The following is a 21,985-nucleotide window of genomic DNA, read 5'->3' as shown; positions in this document are numbered from 1 at the left end:
TTTTCCTTTTTTGTTCTTGGCTAAGATAGTAGATCGGCAAGTTACGATCTAGCCACGGGACTTTTAAACAAAGACTGCATTTCTTGCGCTTTCGTGAAGAGGACAATTTATTTCGTTCCCCCATCTCAGTAAGTGTTGTTTTAAGTGTATTCTGAAGTTGTCGTGTGTTTGTATATTAAGGAAATAAATCTTAATTTATTTTGCTCCTTGTTCTGTTTAATCGAGTACCCAGAAATATAATAAGTGTTGGCAAAGTTGTGTCCACGCTGACACCGAGTAACTGACGTCACGATCCATATCACATTGAGGTGTTGTTGTGTGAGTGTCTATAAAGCTGTTCTCTGTGTTTTTTTTATGGCCAGTGAGAGCTCTTGTTGACAGCTGTACATCTTAGAGTGGCCTATGATGCTTGCCTAATCTCGATAAAGTTTTCTTTGTTTGAGTTTCACACAGCACCCAATGAGAGCCTCGGCACGAAGGGGTACACAGCGGATTGGTACAGGGAAAGTGAGCGCAAACCCAAATAATAACAAACAATTTAATAAGTATTAAAATTAATATCACCAAGAGGAGATGCTGCTTGTGTGAGGAATTTCTCAATCCCTCAAAATGGCAACAGGAGGAGTACACGGAGAGCAAGAACTCCTCTCACAGGTGGAAATGTGGTTCACAGGAATCAGGTCACGGTGGACAGCATATAGTAAAAGAAAAGAGAAAAATAATGATGTAACACAATTTAATAAACAAACACAACTAGAGCAGTGAGCTACAGACCACTCACATGCTCCAGGATAAAAAACAGCAGTGTAACCACTCAGGGTTCAGGAACGACGCGACTTGCTCAGCTTTTACTTTACTCTTCTGGATAGAGTCTCTCACTTCCGCACTTGGGCGGCGTCTGACGTCACAGATCTATTCCAGCTGTCCTCCAATGGTAAGGGAGGAGTATTCAAGCTCCGTAATAGGCATCAGCATGAGAATCCCCCAGCAGGGGACAGCTGTCAGCAAGGAAGGGTGAAGGCTCCACACTGCCTTAAGCAGTATTTGCGTGTGGCATCAGTGCTGGCTATTTTCAGTCCACCGATGGGGCACCCAGCAAGCAATGCTCTGGCTGACCTCCTAGGGGAATCTAGGAAGGGGGAACAGTAGAGCAGGTAGAGATAGGGTCCCAGCGCAGCGCACAGCAGAAGGTAAAGGTGAGGGCTATGCTAAAACAGTATAGGGCTCTGTTCACGGACATGCTGGGCAGAACACATATCCCCGATCACCCAGTGCTCACCGGTGAGTTGAGACCTCTGCATAAGCATGCTTATCGAGTATCAGCAGAGGTGAAGGGTAGTATAGAGAGGGAAGTAGAGGAGATGCTGGCCCTAGGGGTAATTGTACAGTATGCTCAGCCCAACAAACATTGACTCCCCTGAGGTGGGCCTAACCACAACTGCTTCTACTAGTGGGAAATATATCCCAGGAACCACGTCTTCCTACACCCAATCGGTATGCAGGTGAACCCCTAGGATGCCGATGCTTTCTAATCCAATATGATATCCACTTTGAATTAACCCTTTTCGCTTCCCTACCGACAGATCTAAAGTGGCTAATATCATTGCTTTGCTAACCGGAGACGCATTGGCTTGGGCACCTCCTATCTGGGAGTTAATACCTGAACTCACGCAGAACTTTCTTTTCTTCAAAAAAAGGTTTCAGCAGGTCTTTGACACTACTGGCCATGAGGCTACGGCGGCCTCTTCTCTTTTCCACATCACACAGGGCCACCGGAACGTTTCGAAGTACGCTCTAGAATTTCGGACTATTGCCGCGGAATCCGGTTGGAACAATGAGGCTTTAACTGCAGCCTTCTGGCAAGGCCTTTCTGACACCTTGAAAGATCAATTGGCTGCATGTGTAAGACCCACTGCCCTGGAAGATCTGATCTCTACATGTATACGGGTGGATCAACCCCTCTAAGAGAGAAGAAGTGAACGCCAGACTACACGTACGTCTGTACCTATATCTCTCTCTCCTACTCTCTCTCCTTCTTTTGTTCCAGTTCCTGGAGCACCAGACCCCATGCAGCTGGGTACTCACCAGTTGCCTTTTACAGAAAAACAGCGCCGGAGAAGCGAGGGGCTATGTCTTTATTGTGGCCTAGCTGGTCATTTGGCATACTGCTGTCCTACGTGTCTGGGAGAACGCCGGCGGCCTATAAGGTATGATGGAATTTCTTTGGGTACCATATCTTCTTGTCCTCTTTCCAATGAAAATATGCCAAAAAGGATCCTTCTGCCTATCATAATGGAGGGTACGGACTCTCATACTTCTGCACTTGCTTTCATCGACTCTGGGTCTGGAGGAAACTTCGTGGATCAGAATTTTGCTATAAAACACCGGATTCCCCTGCTTAGGAAGTCCACTCCCATAGGACTCGAAGCGATAGACGGCCGGCCACTTCAACCTGCCTTCATCTCCCCGGAGACTGCGATATTTACTCTCTCCACCAAGGATGAACACAAGGAACAAATCTCATTGGATGTCATTCATTCACCATCGGTGCAGATAATCTTGGGTCTTCCTTGGTTACAATTGCATAATCCTGTAGTTGACTGGACTGATAATCTGCATATACCAGTGGTCCAAAACTGTGCGCCGCGGCGCCCTGGTGCGCCGTGGCTTGGCTAGAGGGGCTCCACGATCTGGGCCGCAAGCAGCGGGGAACAAGGGCCAGTTAATTAAAAAAACAAAAAAAAACCCGCTGCACCCGGCGCCGGGTCTCCCTGTTAGCAACACCGGAAGTAGGTTGGGTTTGCTTCCGGCGTGAGAGGGAGGCCCGGCGCGCGCTGGAGGAGCAGTACCAGGATACAGATGTCTCCCAGCAGTACTGAGGCTTATATTGCATTTCTTGACGTCTTCGATAAAGTTAGCTCTGAAGTCCTTCCCCCGCACTGTCCCTTCGTTTGTCCCATTGATCTCATCCCTGGTGCCATTGTCCCGAAAGGCAGATCCTATCCCTTGTCCATTCCAGAATCCCGTGCTATGTCCGAATATATACAAGAGAACTTAAAGAATGGATTTATAAGAAACTCCCCCTCACCTGCTGGGGCAGGCTTCTTCTTTGTAAAGAAGAAAGATGGGTCTCTCCGGCCCTGCATTGATTATATAAGTTTAAATAAGATCACCCAGAAGAACCGGTATCCCTTACCACTCATCTCAGAACTGTTTGACCGCTTACAAGGTGCCTCCATTTTCTCCAAACTTCACCTCCGCGGTGCTTACAATCTTATATGCATCAGGGAAGGAGATGAATTGAAAATGGCCTTTAACACCCGCGATTGCCAATATGAGTATCTGGTAATATCCTTTGGACTCTGTAATGCCCTGTCTCTTCCTTTCACATTAGAGGTCGATGCCTCAGACGTTGCAGCAGAGGCTGTGCTCTCTCAAAGACGTTCTCCCCAAGATCATCTACATCCATGCGGTTATTTCTCAAAAAAATGTTATCCTGTGGAGATCAACTATGACGTTGGTAATAGAGAACTTTTAGCGATCAAGATGGCACTCCAAGAATAGCGACATCTACCGAAAAACCTATTCTTATTCTTACCGATCACAAAAATTTATTGTACATTGAGGGCGCTCGACACCTTGGTTCCCGTCAAGCTCGCTGGGCTGTATTCTTCTCAAGATTTAATGATGTAATTTCTTATAATCCTGGTACTAAGAATTTAAAGGCTGATGCATTGTCTCGTCAAGTCCTTTCCGAGGACAAGTCAGACGAAGTTCCCGAAACCATTCTCCCTTCTAAATTCATTATCGCTGCTAACTCTTTCGACATCTTGGACAAGATTCTGGAATCACAGATGCAGGTACCTGAAGGACTGGAGGTTCCTGAGGGCTGTCTTTATGCGGCAACCAAATTCCAAATTCCGTCAAAAGATTCTCGAGTGGGGTCATGCTTCCAAATCAGCCGGTCACCTTGGGATCCGAAGAACCACCGACTTAATCAGACATACCTTCTGGTGGCCCGAGATGTTGAGCGACATTAAGGAATTCGTTTCATCCTTTTCAGTCTATGCTCGTAATAAGTCCGGTCGACAAAGTCTGCTTCCCATTCCGGAACGCCCCTGGTCCCACTTATCAATGGATTTCATAGTAGAGCTACGTATTTCAAATGGTATGAATACCATCCTGGTCATCGTGGATCGTTATTCGAAGCAGGCCCATTTCATACCCCTCAACGGCCTTCCTAACTCTGCAACTCTAGCTGATATCTACATCAAAGAAGTATTTCGTATACATGGGGTTCCTGTTTCAATTGTATCTGACCGCGGATCACAATTTGTATCAAAGACTCAATATCTCGCTTCTTTTTTCTTCCTGGTACCACCAGCAAACTAATGGACAGACTGAAAGGGTAGAGTAATCGTTAGAGCAATATCTAAGATGTTTTGTTTCTGATACACAGGATAATTGGGCTGATCTCTTACCATGGGCTGAGTTCGCACATAACTCTCTTAGGAACGAATCCACCCAAGAGTCGCCCTTCTTCGTCAATTATGGCTACCACCCTAATTCTCTTCCTATTTCTTCTAATATCTTTGGAGTTCCTGCTGCTGATGCTAGAGTCAATGCTCTTCAAGAGTCATGGAATAAGATTCGGAGAACTCTCCAGGAATCCGCTCGGAGACAAAAAACCAAGGCGGATCAACATCATCTAGAGGCGCCCAGGTTTAAGACAGGAGACAAGGTATGATGGTCCAGAGAACTGGGGGCACACCACTTTAAATAACAGTCATTTACTTGTGCTCCTTGATCTTGTCTGGTTTCCTGATACACTTTGTCTTTGCAGAAACTCTTCTTGTAATTGGACTCTGTTTCTTCCTCTCCTGCCCTGACTTACGGACTGTGACACCAACTACGCTACACTTTACCGCTGTAAAATATTATAATTACACACGCTTACTTGTTAACTTCCAGAAATGTACTAATATCTGTCATAGGAAAACAACCACTGTGGTGGTGCCATTCAAAAGGAAAATAGGTTGCTAATGTCATGCTCAATTTTTCCATCAAAAGCTAGCCAGTTCTGCAATTGCAGTTTCACTGCTGATACTTTATTGAATAATTAAAGGGTCTTAAATTAAACTTGGTCATTTGAAATTAATAATAAAACATGTTGTGTTAATCTGAGTGTTTTGGGCTAAAAATAATTGCCATTTTATTTAGTTTTTAATAAAGACAGATCATGACACATGCACCTACAGTGTTGTAAATATGGTCAAATAAATAATGGGGTAAAATCACTGATGTCCTCCAGTGCCTGTTAAGATGAAGGAGGAATCCAGAAAAATCCTTAAATCATATCTAGAACTATAGCTGACCTTAAATCCCTCCAAACGATCACAGGAAGAAGCAGTCCATGAAATGCAAATATGCTACTGTATTTTGATTGACAGCTTTGAAGGAGCATATCCTGTAGGTAAAAGAAATAAACATGTGTTCGGAAAATATTCTTCTTTTTTTTATTACAATTTTTTTCTAACATGTCAACATTTTACACGCCACACATTAGTACTGTATAATGGCGTTGTAAAGGCAACAACAATACAATTACATTAATACACTAGTACAGTAAGTACGAGGTACTACAGTTCAACAACAACACTATTAAGATGGAGATCTCCTACGTGTTTCTCACCCTTCAGTGCTTTGTCAAGGACTGTACAGTAGCAACTAGTATGCACCAAATAACATGATCCTCCATTTGTTTAAGCAGAACCTTTTTAAAAATTGCGTTAAATAATGATCCATGAATGTTGCACCATAGTGCATTAAGGGGTGCAATAACAGCTGATACATTTGTATTTATCCCTAAAGCTGTCACAATACATATTGACTACAAATGAAACACAGCTAATGTAGCATTTGTTATAGTTACAGTATGACGAACTATAGCAACAACAAAAACTCAGGATGAAGTGCTGCAGCCAGAGGAAATGTGGTCAATTTCTTATTTCTCCAAATGGTTTGACTACTCTGTGGCAATGGAGGGGTTGATCAGGCCATTAAAAAAGGCATTATATCCGGCTGATTAACCCTAAATCACATTGGGCCGGAAGGGGTTAACTGTATATGCACCACATTGATATGTTTTCCCCTATACCACCTTTCTTGTTCGCATTTTGCATCTCATTTCCTAGCTGCAGTAATAGGAATGTATACAAACTGTGCCAATTGGTTTTGAGACACAAGAGGGAGCTGTGAACACTAAACCAAGCTCTGATTGAAGACGCGTGGCTATGTATGGGTGGCCGCGTTGAAAGTATAGGTATCCATTTCTAAGCTCTCGACCTCGCAACTGCAAGATTAAGTGAGTAAGTGGTTTGCGGTCTAGCTGAAGTGGTTTCCGTCAAAATGAATCTGCTACCTTGTTAGCTTCATAACGTGAAAGAGGGAAAGTCAATAGACGTGAGAATTGGGTTAAACCGCAAAACCACATCATAGCCCATTCAATTAAGTAAGCTAACTCGCGAACGGAATAAGCTAGCACTCTAATTTTTGAGTGCAGTAAGGAATAAAGAAACCATACACACACATATAAAATTTATAGTAGTGGCACAAGCAGAACATATTGTTTAAATAAACTGTTTTATACTGTGGGTTTTAAATGTGAAGGCAGGGAAACTTTTTCTGTAAGCCCGGGAATAAATCCTTTAGCATGCAAATATGCTAAGGGTGAATGAACTGAGGGTTTTTTCAATTCCGTACTTCAAAGGGCCCCTGCAGAGTGAGTGCCTCAATGTCTATGAGAAGTCCGGAGTTGAAAGCCTCAGCAATCCTAGGTGTTAGGATGGCCGGATATTATGAGTGCCAGATACCGGTGTAAAGTATGAGTACTTCACACTTGGTGGCCAAACCCCAGACTCAGTGTTGCTAGGTAAGGGGCTGACCCTGGTATGCTAAGGAGCTTAGGTGTTATGTTGATACATGCTCCGTGAAAAGCAGGAGACAGCTCCTGCCCTTTCTGCAAAGTACTGGCAAGTCAGGGATAGGTGGGGAAAATATTCCCACGGGCGAAATTGGGTGCATTTGTTAAGTATAGGACCCTGAACCATATACAAATGCCTGCAGCCCAGTCCCAGTCAGATTCACCTGATTGTAACAAAGATTTGACCAAGTTCCAGCGTCTGCAGTTCCGGAGTGTGAGTGGTTAATAATATCGTAACCAAGGATCATTCCCCTCTTCTGGAATTTGTTAGAGCTAAGGGTTCCCGATCGAACCCTGTAAGGACTGAACAAACTTGTTCCTGTTGGCTGAGATATAGGGCTGGTAAGTTGCGCCCTAAGCCAGGAACTGCTACATGGATCCTTTAGCGCACCCACTTGCATGCGTGCAGGGGTGCCCAGAGACTTTGTTTAGTTCCAAGGACATTTGTTTTCGTTTCACCATCGCAGTAAGTGTTTTATTGAGTGTATATTGTGAAGGTTTTGTGTGTTTGTCTGAAAATAAATAAATTACAATTTATTTGACTCATCTTAATTGCTCAGTCCAGAATCCCAGTATTAATTTGTGCATAACTCTTGGTCTCCCGTGACATACTCTTCTTTATGTCAGATCAGCATTAAGATTGTAGGGGAAGCCAACTACCTATACTTCTGTTTATAGGCCAATATCTATGAAGGATATAGTCATATTGTAATGCATTTTAAGCAGCACTGGTTTGCATTTAACTGTTTTTTTGACACATGGGTTTATAGTTGACAGTATGCCAGGCTCCCTTATGTTAGTCTGGATGGTACTCCTGCTAAAACACTGTGAGGAATTTTTCAATAGTAATTTTTGGAGGACACCCAAGTCCAAGTTAAATGATTCAATCAGATTTGTGTTTTAGAAATGTCCTTTACTTTTCATCCTAAAAATATATTGCACTGCCAAATTTCCCAAATTTTAGAGAAATATCGATATTATATTTTTTCTTTTTCTCTTAAATATCTCTCTTCCTTGTGAATTATTCTATGAAATGCCTTGCTGATAATCCCTAATATATATGTTATATATTTTTAGAGATTTGTTATTGAACGTTTTGATGGCAATTTTTAAGTTCTAAAATTAAAAAGCTAATAAATATGTCTTATTTTTTTAAATACTCAGGTGGATTATATTAGTAAAGACATCCCCTCTTTACTCTGCTCGTACTTTTCACCTCCTATTCCTAACTTTCCTCTTGATTTACTTGATTCTTATTTCTCTGTCACAAAACAGGTTGCTCTCCTCCTCCACTACTTACCCTCTTCACCTCATTTCCATACATCTCCTCAAACAACTCATGCATATTTTCAATTCCTACCTCAGCTCTGGTAACTTTCCCACCTCTTTCAAGCATGTAATACTGTAGTTATACCTATGCTCAAAAATAGCAAGCTTGACCCAACCTGTCTCTCAAACTATCTCCCTGTCTTCCGCCTTACTTTTTGCCTCGAAACTTCTTAAACACCTTGTATACTCTTGATATAAGTAAACTACAGTAATAAAGCGTACGAAAATAGCTTTATCTACATTTTTTACCTGTGAGGTATGAGTACCTAGTGTACTATTATGTGTGATAATGATAAATCTATATGTAACTTACGTAGTTGTTCCAAACTGATAACAGTGATAATGTGATATCAAAAAAATAGTGGAACTCAAGAAACACACGGGCCCATGCACTAATCACCGATAAAAAAAATCGCCAGGCTATTTTAATTGCAATTTTTGACAGCGTTGCTATCACGGTATGCAGAAAGCCCTGAATACCAGTGATAGCAACATTTGCAAAAATAGCGAGTAGCTGGCGAAGTGATGATCGACCCTGTGACAGGGTGAAGTCAACCCCTATCAGTTATGCCTGGGAGACATACGTCTGAGTGCTTCATCCAGCACTCAGAAGGTTAACTCTGGAGGAAAAGCTGGGTAATCAGGATGTAAGCAGACACCTGATAACCAGTAGGGTATTTAAGGATGTTGTTACTGGTAGTAGCTGGCTGCATCAGACCACATAACTCTTCTATGTGAGCTGCTAGCCAGATGGATTCCCAACTAACTCTTTCAACCAAAGTAAGAATTGTTAATTTGTTTTCCTGACTGCTTAATATACATTTACGGTTTGGTAAATGGTTTAGCCAGCCAGCCTGATAGATAGGCCTGGAGTGTTAGTCAGCTCTCCCAATGGGGAGCAGGGTTTGTTTTGGTGATTAAAGGGACAGTGTGCCCACATGTTATGTTATGCTGTGGGGAAAATAAAGCCACTCAACGTTTTCATTAACCTGAAACTACCTGTGTGGACTATTCCCTGACCTCGGCTACAGGCCGTCCTGCCACAGACCCTCTGAAAAGGGCTCACCCGGTGCGTTATTCCTGTGGCAGAGAGAGAGAGCCACCTCACACTGCGCAAATCTCGACCGAAAATAATTTTATTAATTTACATTTGATTACTAGTTTATTGCAGCAGTAGGTCTCCGGAGCAGAACCACGTTGATTTGAGATCTCCAATGCATTTGATTCCAAAGGTCACGTGACATGGGACATTTAAATGCATAGGAGATACCAGCACCCCATAACAGGGCCTGTATCTCAGGAAGCAGGGGGTCCTCGACCTCAAAGCAATGTGGTTCTGGTTCGGAGACCCCCTGCTACAATACACTTATAATAAAACTCTAATTAAAAATGTAACACATTCGTTACCGTGGCAGCAATCTGCTATTGTAATGAATCTCCTTTAATGTAATTTTTATTAATAGTGTGGGAGCAGGGGGTCTCCTGAACTGAAGCACTTTGATTTCAGCCTCAGCGACCCCCTACTTCCTGAGTTACAGGCCTTGATATGGAGCATCGGGTATTGGTAGAGCCACCATTTTTAAATCGTTCACGTCACGGGGCATTTAAATAATGAAGGAGATACCGTCACCCCATATCTGGGCCTGTTACTTGGGAAGCAAGGGATCCCTGAGGCTGAAATTAATGTGGTTCAGCTCAGCAGACCCTCTGCTCCAGCACACTAATAATAAAAAATACCCACCCCCGTGCCCCCACATAAAAGCATAATTTGTTTTTTTAAACAAAGGGGCCCAAATGGGGTCACTGGTGGTCCCTGCAGGTGTCTGGGAGTCCCCTAGTGGACCCCACAGGTATCTGGGGGCCCTCAGGTGGTTCCCATGGGAGTCTGGGGGCCTTCGGCTGGGTCCCATGGGTGTCTGGGGGCCCTCGGGTAGTTTCAACGGGTTATGGAGCCCTCAAGTGGTTCCCACGGGTGTCTTAGGGCCTCCGGGTGGTCCCCATGGGTGTTCCTCACAGGTGTCTGGAGGTCCTTAGGTGGTCCCCGTCGGTGTCTGGGGTCTCCGGGTGGTACCCGCAGGTCCCCGCTGGCCTGCGGTAAGAATCCGGTTGCAAAAAAACAGATTTGGAAGACATTGCAATAAATATACCCCCCCAACATATACAGTACAATAATGGGCAACATAACTATTATCTAGTTATGGATAATAGCTCATTTGCCCATTATTAAATAAAAAATTAGCCAGGCAGCATAAATAAAATAAATAAACCTTTCTATTTACGCCTGCCATCATGAAGAGTATCCTCGTCAGCATACTGAAGGTCCATGTCCTCCGATGCCAGCGAGGAAACATACAAAAATACAATCTAATGACCCTAACCCCTTAATCACCTTAGCGGTTAATAACCGCTATAGTAATAGAGGCCTAACCACCCACCCTGTAATCCTTTAAAGTGACGTCAGACACTTTTGATCTAATGTAACCTATCACATGTTACAGAAACCAATGTGATTGTCTTCAGTCCCATTGGCTTTAATACAATGTGATATAGCCATGTGGTTTGAAAGATGTGACGTACCTCCCTTGGAGATGATTGTGGCGATGAAAGGGTTAACCAGGCTCTAACAGGGGACTTATCCCTGTTCAGTAATGTGCCTTTAATCTAGCAGTGTGGTAGTTAATTACTAAACACCTCCTGCCTGATTAGATTGTTTACAAAAAGCCTGCCTTTGAGACAGGAAGTGACTCTCTTTAGCTCTGACTGAGAGCTGACCTTTGGAGAGACAGAGCAGAGGTTCTTGAGTCCCAGGAGAGACTGACCAAAAGAAACCCAGATCTCTGGAGCTGACCAGTCTTGAACTCTGCACAACAGAGCTGATTTCAAGACACAGGGAAAACTACTACACCTGAAGCTGAACCAGGAAGTGAGAAGATTTTCTCTCCAAGAAACAGATAAGACTTTTATTCTTAAGAGACTGCTAATATCTGCTTATTTCATGCTATATTTTTGGGGTTGGGAGAAATGCTTAACTAATGGAGATGTGAACTAATTGCATAGGATTTCACTAGAAATACTCCCAAGAGAATGGAAGCTTTGTCCCCCACCCCCTGTGTTTGGATGATTTCCTGATGAAAAGGAAAAGGCACAATAAGGCCTTATTACAATTTCACCTTATAAACGTATCCAAATTGTGTACCTCTGTGAACGTCCGTCTACATTTGGTGTCCGAGGTGGGACAAGAGGTGTCCTTGTAGTTAAAAAGGACCGGAGATTTTTATGTGAATTTTTTTTTATGCTTTTTGCCTACAAACAGTCTGAGAAAAAAAAAAAAACCCTCATGCAGCAGAGATCACAGTTAAATGGATACACGCCACTGAAACTTACACTGCACTGAAATTTACAAAACCACAGATGGACTCTTTGCCCCAATCCCTAGAGGAGAAAGACTGCTGAAGTAGCTAAACCTTACTTTGCCTATCACAAAGTGTAATATGGTCATTGAAATAGGGGTTTTGCCTTACAGCCATAGTCAGGGTTCAAGAAGTGAGTCAGCCCTTTAAAAGGGATAGGTGTTTGTTGTTTTCAAAAGTTTCGCTGAAGCAGTGAATAAGATGGTGACCCAAGAGGGGTACTGATTTTGCAAATAAAGGTTGCCATACCGCATAGGGCTACCAGCTGTGAATGGAGTATATGCAGAAAAGTGTGAAATTGATACAAGACTGTGCTGAAGCAGGGTATATTTAGCAAACAAATGCTGAGTGTAAAATTGCCCTATAAAGGAAAAAGGTTTTTCAAAGCCAATTGCTGAGTGTTGAGTCCACTGCAAAGAATGTATGTATGTAAAAAAGTATGCCTATTATCTTGGGAGCAAAACAGACACCCAAAGTGTGAAGTGTGAATGCCATAATACCCAAAGATGAGACTGAAAATGACTGAACTCAGGCAGAAAACCAAATTCTGTTGCTGAAGCAGAGGAAATTCACCTAGCAAGTAAATGGTGTATAGCAAATAGACTTTTTTACCTAGCAACTGCACATCTTGTATACCTGATAAAAGAAAATGCATGCACAGCACTGCTGATATTGAAAAAAAAAAAATTATCCAAGAAAGAAAAGTCTACAGAGATGCCTGTGAGAGCTCCGACCTCTACAAGCAAAATATGCCCATCTGTAGGACTACCACAATTGGGGGTTCTAGCAAATACAGTGGCAACAGCTGCAATAGCGCCTCCTGAGGTCAGGAAGAAAATTACACCTGATAGCCTAAAAATGGAGGACAAGATGCAGCGTTCCTGTAATGAACCCTACCCCACGGAAGAGTGGCCCTTCCAGTCCAATAAAGAGGAAGACATCTCTTATGGGAAACCCGAACCGAGTCACACCCACAAAACACCCCAAGAATGGTGGGGGTGCCTGAACTCGGCACAAACAGAAAAGACCGCTCCCTTTGATGACGAATATGATCAGCAGGAGACAGAGCGGGAGCAGTGGATCACCGAATATTTCTGTCAGCCTATGCAGCTGCAAGAAAAGCCTGGCGTATATAATGAAGCTGCTAAAATTTCAAATGAAGATGGAGACCCCAATATCCCTAAAGGGACGGTGTCATCCAAATCAAAAAGGCAGAAAAAGAAAAGCAGTTGTTCACTTACCGTGGAAGGAACAGACACGTCCACAGATCATGTGGAGGAAAAGGGGGACCGAGTTGCCCTGCAGCCTAGAGAAAATGGAGAATTCGTCCCGCGGGTAACCGAATATCCAGAGGGCCCAAGGCAGAAGTCATGTACCCCAAAGAAGTGTCTGTCCGGTGCCAACAGTGAGGAACCCTCGGCCAACCATCCCAGGGAAGTGGAGTCGGAGCTGGTGAGTGACGATCCCTTGACCAGCCCTGAAGATGCACTGCAAGCTGCCAGGCATGACTGTGATCTACTCTGTGAAGAATTGGAAAGGGAGAGAAAAAATAATGCTGAGCTACAGAAGACTGTGCTCGCAATTTACTCTGTGGCCAAGACCGAATTGGAGGATCTCAAGACTGAGCTAGATACTGCAAAGGCTACTATTTCCGCCATGGAGGAAAAGCAGAGCCAATCTGATAAAATGGTGGCTACGCTAAAGCGGAAGTATGAGGAGGCACTGAAGCAGATGACAGTCTTCCAGCAAGAGGTTCACACTCTTCGCATAGAGCTGAATGCCTCACAACAGGAGGTCAACAGTGTTCAGATAGAGGTGGATGTATCTCAGAAAGAGGTTCAGACACTCCACAGAGCACTGGATGCCTCACATCATGAGACCAACAGCTGCCGCACAGACCTGGAAGTTTCCAGAAAGGAACTACACAGTCTCACTGAGGAGCTGGACATTGCTAAAAAACTATTGGTAATCTTGATACAGATCTCAAAGTCTCTCAGAAGGAGCTTCAGACCCTCAACCTAGAGAAGGAAGTCTCACGCCAGGAGATTGTCATTCTCAAAGCAGATGTGCGTAAATGGAAGGAGGACTGCAAAGAGGCCCTGAAGAATACAGAGACTGAAAAAGTAGAAAAAACAAGATTAAAAAGAGAAAACTTAAAACTGAAAGAAGAAAATCTTCAGTTAACAGAAGAAGTCAAGGAAAAGTTTGACGCAGAGCACCGACTGCAGAACCAACTGCAAGGTCTGCCTACAGACCTCCAGTATGCTGAGGAGAAGCAGCAAACGCTACAGGAAGAAAAACTGCAGGCTTCTAAAGAGGTACAAGCGCTGCAGGAACGTCTGAATACCCAGTACGTCCCCACAGAGCAGTATGAGGAGCTAAAGGCCACACTGCATGTCTTCAGAGCATCGTTGGAAGCGGAGCTTCGATACCAGGTGACTCTGTATGAGAGGGAGCGTGAGAAGACTCAGAAACTGGAGCAAGAGCTGGAGAGACAGAGAGACTGTTCCATTCCCTTGATTCAGTACACCAAGGAGAAAACAGACGCAGCGGCAACCTTGACGACAAAAATTACAGAGCTCCAGAATATGAAGGAGACTCTGATACAGATTCCGCCAATACGGAAAAATGTATTGGCTCTGCCCAAGCACCCGTATCCCACAGTAACTAATGCCCGCAAGGACAAGGCTACAGTGAGAGTTGGGGACTCCACGCAACTTCAAAACAAAATTACGAAGTTTGAGCCACCAAAGAAAGCACTAGCCAAACCTACAGCTGCCCAACAGGCAAGAGTGCCGAATCAAAGCCAGAAGAATCCTTAGCTGAAGAAGCTGAACTGGCAACTCCGTGGTGTGGAGAAGCTGCAGAAAGACCACTTCAAGAGCAGATACAGTAACTCTAAGGGCTAGTCCTAACTGCTCTACAACTGTTGCCATACACTTTGTCTACAAAAAGAGGAGTGCCCGACGCAACAGAAATCTCAAGACCACGCACGCGATAAAAAGTCTTTACGTGGAAAAAGTCCTCCTCGAGCGACTGAGGAGTGCTGATCTCAAGCATCTTCGGGAGCAGACAAAAAATAAACTGGAGAAAGGGCTCCAATCCCAGTGGGACAGAGGGTTATCTTCCTCCATCCACTCTCATTCAAGTCACAGAGATATCTAGAACGAGAGTGGAAGGATGGGCTTTGGCCGTGGAAAGCCCGAGCTTCCCACAAACAGGGGAGGTATGTAACAGGGGACTTATCCCTGTTCAGTAATGTGCTTTTAATCTAGCAGTGTGGTAGTAAGTTACTAAACACCACCTTCCTGATTAGATTGTTTACAAAAAGCCTGCCTTTGAGACAGGAAGTGACTCTATTTAGCTCTGACTGAGAGCTGACCTTTGGAGAGACAGAGCAGAGGTTCTTGAGTCCCAGGAGAGACTGACCAAAAGAAACCCAGATCTCTGGAGCTGACCAGTCTTGAGCTCTGCACAACAGAGCTGATTTCAAGACACAGGGAAAACTACTACACCTGAAGCTGAACCAGGAAGTGAGAAGATTTTCCCTCCAAGAAACAGATAAGACTTTTATTCTTAAGAGACTGCTAATATCTGCTTATTTCATGCTATATGTTTGGGGTTGGGGAAATGCTTAACTAATGGAGATGTGAACTAATTGCATAGGATTTCACTAGAAATACTCCCAAGTGAATGGAAGCTTAGTTCCCCCCCCCTGTGTTTGGATGATTTCCTGATGAAAAGGAAAAGGCACAATAAAGCCTTATTATAATTTCACGTTATAAACGTCTCCAAATTATGTACCTCTGTGAACGTCCGTCTACACAGGCCAATAATAAAGGCATTATTCCTGGCTGGTTAACCCTAAACCGTGTTGGGACAGAAGGGGTTAAAATGTATTGCCAACATAACACCATATTTTCCCCTACACTACCTTTATTGTCCCTGTTTTGCAGCTTAGCAGCTAGCTGCAGTTAAATGAATGAATTAAATACTGCACCGACACACTTTATTCGAGCAAATACCCAGTATGTACCTGGCAGATACCTGGAATGCGCCGCTCCTCACCTCTGACAAGCCCCGTTGCGTTTGCCTTCCCAGCCTGGGTTCATGCCTGGCTGACGGGCGGCTGATCTGTTAAATGATAATGATTAGGATTTAATAGGCTGCAATGCTTCGCGTGTCTACCAGATGGCATAAATTCATGAATTGTAATGCAGTATATATATATATACTGTGCAGTATTGCAGCCATCGGGAATAAAATGCTTCAATCCCTGCCTGGAAAATAACCCAATGCACTCGGGCAGAAAACAGTCACAAACCTCAATACACCCGGGTATACCCGAATTCGTGGGACTAGCCGAGCTCGAATAAAGTGTGTCGCCAGTGTATGTGCTAACTGTATTTGCGACCCAAGGGGGAGCTTCTAGCACTGTGCCAAGCGCTAAATTGAAGTGTGTCCGCGAGTAAGTAGCTGTATTAAAGATAGGTATCAGTTTCCAGACCACAGACGTTGAAACCGCAAAGTAAATTGAATAAGTGGACTGCGGGCTAGCTGAAGTTCCTTCTTGCTACAATCTCTTTATCCACTTGAGGTGAATTGGTGGCGCGTGTCTGCGGTTACCGATTAAAGCCAGCACGGATACATTGTATGCTGGCTTGTAACCCAGACCGATAATAGGTCAAACCGCAACCAAATCACAGAGCCCCTTGAATTAAGTGGATAACTGGCTCTAGGAAAGAGATAGGACTCTAATTTGCGGAGTGCAGCTAGATAAAAAGAAGCCATTAAGATACATATGTGTTTTATATTTGTTGCATAAGCAGAACATACATTTATAAATAAACTGTATTCCAATGGTGTTTTCAATGCAAAGGCAGGAACCCTTTCTTGCCGGTCCTGCAATGAATCCTTTAACATGCCCATGTGTTATGGATGAATGAGCTGAGGGATTTTTCATCTCCGTACTTCAAATGGCACCCTGCGAAGTTGGTGCCCCAGTGTCTAGAGAAGTCCGGAGTTAAAAGCCTCAGAGACCCGAGGTGTTAGGGAGGTCAGGATATTTGTGAGTACCAGATACCAGTGTGAAGTATGGGCACTTCACACTTGGTTGCCAAACCCCAAACTTACTGTTGCCAAGTTAAGGTTTGGCCCGGTATGCTAAGTAGCTCAGGTGTGAGGTTAAAGCATGCTCTTAGAAGACCATAAAGCAACTTCTGCCCATTCTATGAACTCCTGGCTAGTTGGGGATAGGTGGGAAAAGATGTTCCCACGAGAGGATTGGGTGTGCAAGTTAGGTATAGGACCCTTAACCCTATAATAATGCTTGCAGCCCCCTATTAGTCAGATTCACCTGATTCATATAAGATTCAACAAGAAACGTCCAAGTCTAGTGTCAGCGGTTCCGGGGTGTGAGGGGTTAACTACATCGGAACCAAGGATTGTACCTCTCTTCCAGAATTAGTTTGAGCTTGGATGCAAGTGACCATGCCTGATGGAGGACCGCAGTCCATCCAGTTTTCCCGGGTCTTTTTGGATTGGGGTGCCGGACATGGCATGAGGGAGGTGGGTGTATTTCCAGTGTTAGATGCCGAGATCCTCCTTGGCAATGACCTGGGGCATGTTATCTGCATTTTCACAACTGAGCTGGCCCCTGTTGCAGCGATCACCAGGAGCCAGGAAACCAAGATTGCAGTGGAAACCAGCCCCCGTCCCCCTGAATTTGGGACCTACAGTTCCAGGGGTCTCTGTGTAGACCAGACAGGTAAGCCAGACTAAGTCGCACACTGAACCTGACTTACTGTTCTGGCATGTGGCCAGAGATTGGTACCCAGTTTAGGAATGCAGTGCGATCCAACCCCAGCCTGAAGGGCATGAGACTTTGGGTGTCTGAGTCTATGCCAGGGGATGGGTCGGATTACTTCTTGTGGCACCGTGGGCTCCTGTATAAAGAGCAAGGACCACGGGGTTAGATGAGGTCTGGACCGGTAAGCGAAAGCTAGTGGTACCTTTCACGGTGGATCAGTACTTATTAACACTTTGTTATTTTTGGGATTCTCAATTGAGCATAACAATGCGGGCAAAATAAATTGTCATTTCTTTCTATACAGACAAACACACAACAACCTCAGAATTCAATTAATAATCACTTACTGGGATGGGGAAACATACTAAATTGTGCATTGAATGAAAGATGAAGAAACAAAGTCCCTGGGTTACAATCCTTCTGGTTAGGGCGAAAAAAAGTTTGTTCTGGTTTATTGGGGTTCGTTCTGAGATCCCCAGCGCTAACGAATTCCTCAAGTAGGGATAAATCCTTGGTTACGATGTTTTAACCCCTTGCGTTCTGGAACCGCTTTCGCTGTACTTGAACGGTGTCATGGTAGAGTCAGGGTTATAATATACACCTTATAATCTGGGTTGAATTGAATAAGACTGTGGTGTAATAAAGAGATTTTATTCCTTAAAAGACAGGTGGACACACAATGTTGGACAAATAACAGTTTGAATATAACACTTACTTGGGAAGGGGAAGATGAAATAGCCCAGGGCACAGGGCTAGCAGTTCATCCAGCACAGGATACAGTTCATACAGGAACACAAAACCAAGATATTGGTCATAGAGCTTGCAATCAATTATTTGGGATTTAGGGCCTCATGCAGTAAGCGCCGAAAAAGTGCTATCAGCAAGTGTTCACTAACGGCATGATTTTGGCGATTTGCCTTTGCAGTATTCAGTAAGGGCCGAATCCCTGCCGAATATCTGGTGAATCACTGCAAAAGCAAAACGCCAATGAGCCAGTGATAAAAAATCCTGGCTCCCAATAACCTTCCGATAGGCCGTTTCTGCCGATATGTGTTTGCAGCAGAGAGAGATCGCCACTCTCTCTGCGCAAACAACGGCACATTAAAAAGTATTTAAAATACTATTTTATTCATAGTGTACATGTGCAGGGGGTCTCCGGAGCTGAACCGCATTGGTTTCAGGTCTGGGGACCCCCTGCTTCCCGAGATACAGACCCATTTATGAGGTGCCGGTATCCCTCTGCATTTAAATGTCTCGATCACGTGACCGCGGAATGTAAACAAAGCAGAGGGATACCGGCACCCCATAAAGGGGCCTGTTTCTCGGGAAGCAGGGGGTCCCCGGACCTAAAACTAAAGCGGTTCATCTCCGTAGACCCTCTGCACATCTACACTATGAATAAAACACCCATATCAATAAACAATCATTCCTTACCTTAGCGGCTATCCGCCATGGTAATTAAGCAACCTTAATGTATTTTAATAATATTGTGCGGTAGCAGGGGTTCCCCTGAGCTGAACCACACTGATTTGTGCCTCAGGGACCCCTTGCTTCCCGAGATACAAGCCCCGGTATGGGGCGTCGGGTGCCAGTGTCGCCACCATCTTTATAGAGCCCACATCGCGTCTTGGACGCAATAAAGATGGCGGTGACATTGGCCTCCGATGCTCCATACCGGGGCCTGTAACTCGGGAAGCAGGGGGTCCCTGATCCACAAATCAATGCTGTTCAGCTCAGGGGACCCCCAGCTCCCGCACAATATTATTAAAATACATTAAAGCAGCTTCATTACCATAGCGGCTATCCGCTAAGGCAATGAAGGGGTTAAGACATAATAGCATGTTTATTGGGGACAATTGCCCCCAATAAACATTGCAATAAACAACATACTACCCCTTTGCCCCCAACAACCCCTATACCCCCATTACATATATCACATTTTTGGTATGCACAGCAATGATACTAGAGGCTGGCTGGGGCCCTTGGGTGTTCCCCGCAGGCCTGCAGTACCAATTCTGTGCCCCCCCCAAAAAAAATCCAACAACACAAATACTTTACAATAAAAACACCCAACCTAACACATACAAAACAGTAATGGGCACAATTACTATTATCCACATAAGGATAATAGTGAATGTGCCCATTTAAAATACATAAAGAACAATAAATACATTAAATACATATTGCACTCACCCTTGTCCGGCTGCCATGATGAAGGCAATCCTCATCTTCATCACCATCCATGCCCCCTCTGATGCTGCAAAACAGAAACAAGAATAAAAACATCCAATGTAATGTCCCCTAACCCCTTAATCACCATAGCGGTTATTAACCGCTACAGTCATTAAGGGGTTAACCCACCCTCACCCACCACTCGGGAGGCCTTCATACACCAGGCCCACGTGAGTCCCCAGTGGGCCTGACGGATCACCTCACAGACATACAGGTTACCAGCAACATGTTTCACACAGTTTCTGGAGGCCTGTTGGTGGGTCCCGCCAGGCGAAATGGCCCACCAGGTGGTCTTTGCGGGTCACTGTGGGCCACAATTGGGTCCCCATGGTAGGCCCGTGGATTTCTGGGGGCCCCGGTTCAGACCCACAGGTGTCTGAGGGGCCTCGGGTGGTTCCCATGGGGGTCTGGGGACTACGGGTCCGCGGTGCCCCCACAGATGTGGGGCCACCGGTTCATCCCCATAGGGGCCCCCGTGGACCACGCAGCCTGATACCCATGAGAAGCCCGAGGATACAGCAGGTGGTCTCCAGAAGTCTCTCGCAGACCTGAGGAACCAACCCTGTATGTAAAAATATAAACCTGACCTATACATTAAATACATCAATACCCCCCTACAACACATACAGTACAATAATGTGCAAAATAACTATTATCTAGATAGGGATAATAGATTATTTGCCCATTATTAAACACATTAACTAGCATAATAAAATAAATAAAGTTCTACTGACCTCATCAATAAGAAGCCCCCGTCGCCAGCAAAATCCTTGTCCTCCGTTGCCAACGAAATACATAGCCAATTCATTGCAATTACATTCAGATATCAATTAACCCCTTAATCATGATATCGGATAATAACTGCAATGATAATTAAGGGGTTAAGCCACCCTGGCCCGATACCCACCCTCACCCATGAGAGAAAGAGAGAGAAAGAGAGGGAGAGAGAAAGAGAGAGAGAGAAAGAGAGAGAGAGAGAAAGAGAGAGAGGGAAAGAGAGAGAGAGAAAGAGAGAGAGAGAGAGAGAGAGAAAAAGAGAGAGAGAGAGAAAGAGAGAGAGAGAGAAAGAGAGAGAGAGAGAGAAAGAGAGAGAGAGAGAAAGAGAAAGAGAAAGAGAGAGAGAGAGAGAGAGAAAGAGAGAGAGAAAAAAGAGAGAGAGAGAGAGAGAGAGAGAGAGAGAGAGAGAGAGAGAAAGAGAGAAAGAGAGAAAGAGAGAGAGAGAAGTTTGCTCCTCAGACAGGCATGCGCCCTCTGACCATTAGCATACCTTATTGGCCAGTAACTTTCGCGGGCTTTACAGTAGACAGAGAAATACAGTAAGCCTATAACAATTTATACATATAAAAATATTCTGTTTGGTTAATCTGAGAGGGCTGAACATTTCAATACCCTCATGCTGGAGGCATGCCTACCTGGTGGCCAAATTTCAGCCTTCCAGCTATCACCAAACCGGAGATAGCAATATTGGGTTTTAGAACCTCATGTTACACAAGCCACATTTCTCCGCCATTGGAGTCAATGGCGGCAACCACACTTTATACAGTTAACCATACTCTGTTCGGTTAGCCTGAGAGGGCTGAGAATGGCCATGTAACCATGCCGGAGGTGTGACTACATGGTGGCCAAATCTCAGTCCTCTAGCCCTCACCGAACCAGAGATAATGATTTCAGGTTTAATACAATATTTAATACCGGCGACATATTTTCCCTCATGGCGGCCAATAGCGGCGACTGTAACTATACATATGAAATACCCTCCATTCGGGTCATCTGAGAGGGCTGGAAACTGCCATGCAATCATGCCGGAGGCATGACTTCCCGGTGGCCAAATTCCAGCCTTCCAGCTATCAGCGAACCAGAGATTGGAATATCAGGTTTTAAACAATTTTTAAACCGAGCACCTTTTTTCCCCTCCATGGCGGCGACCGTAAATTATACACTTAAACTCCCTCCGTTCGGATAGTCAGAGAGAGCTGAAAATTGCATGCAATCATGCCGGAGGTGTGACTGCACGGTGGCCAAATTCCAGCTCTCTAGAAACCACCAAACCGGAGATATCCTATTTGGTTTTAAACAGTATTTTAAACCAGCTACTGTTATCCCATTTTCCCCCATGGCGGCCAAGAGCGGCGACCGTACCTTATACACTTAAACTCCCTCCGTTCGGTTAGTCCGAGAGGGCTGAAAATAGCCATGCAATCATGCTGGAGGGGTGACTGCACG

Source organism: Ascaphus truei, chromosome 2, assembly GCF_040206685.1.
Source record: "Ascaphus truei isolate aAscTru1 chromosome 2, aAscTru1.hap1, whole genome shotgun sequence".
NCBI classification, from domain to species: Eukaryota; Metazoa; Chordata; class Amphibia; order Anura; family Ascaphidae; genus Ascaphus; species Ascaphus truei.
This window is presented reverse-complemented; position numbering follows the sequence as displayed.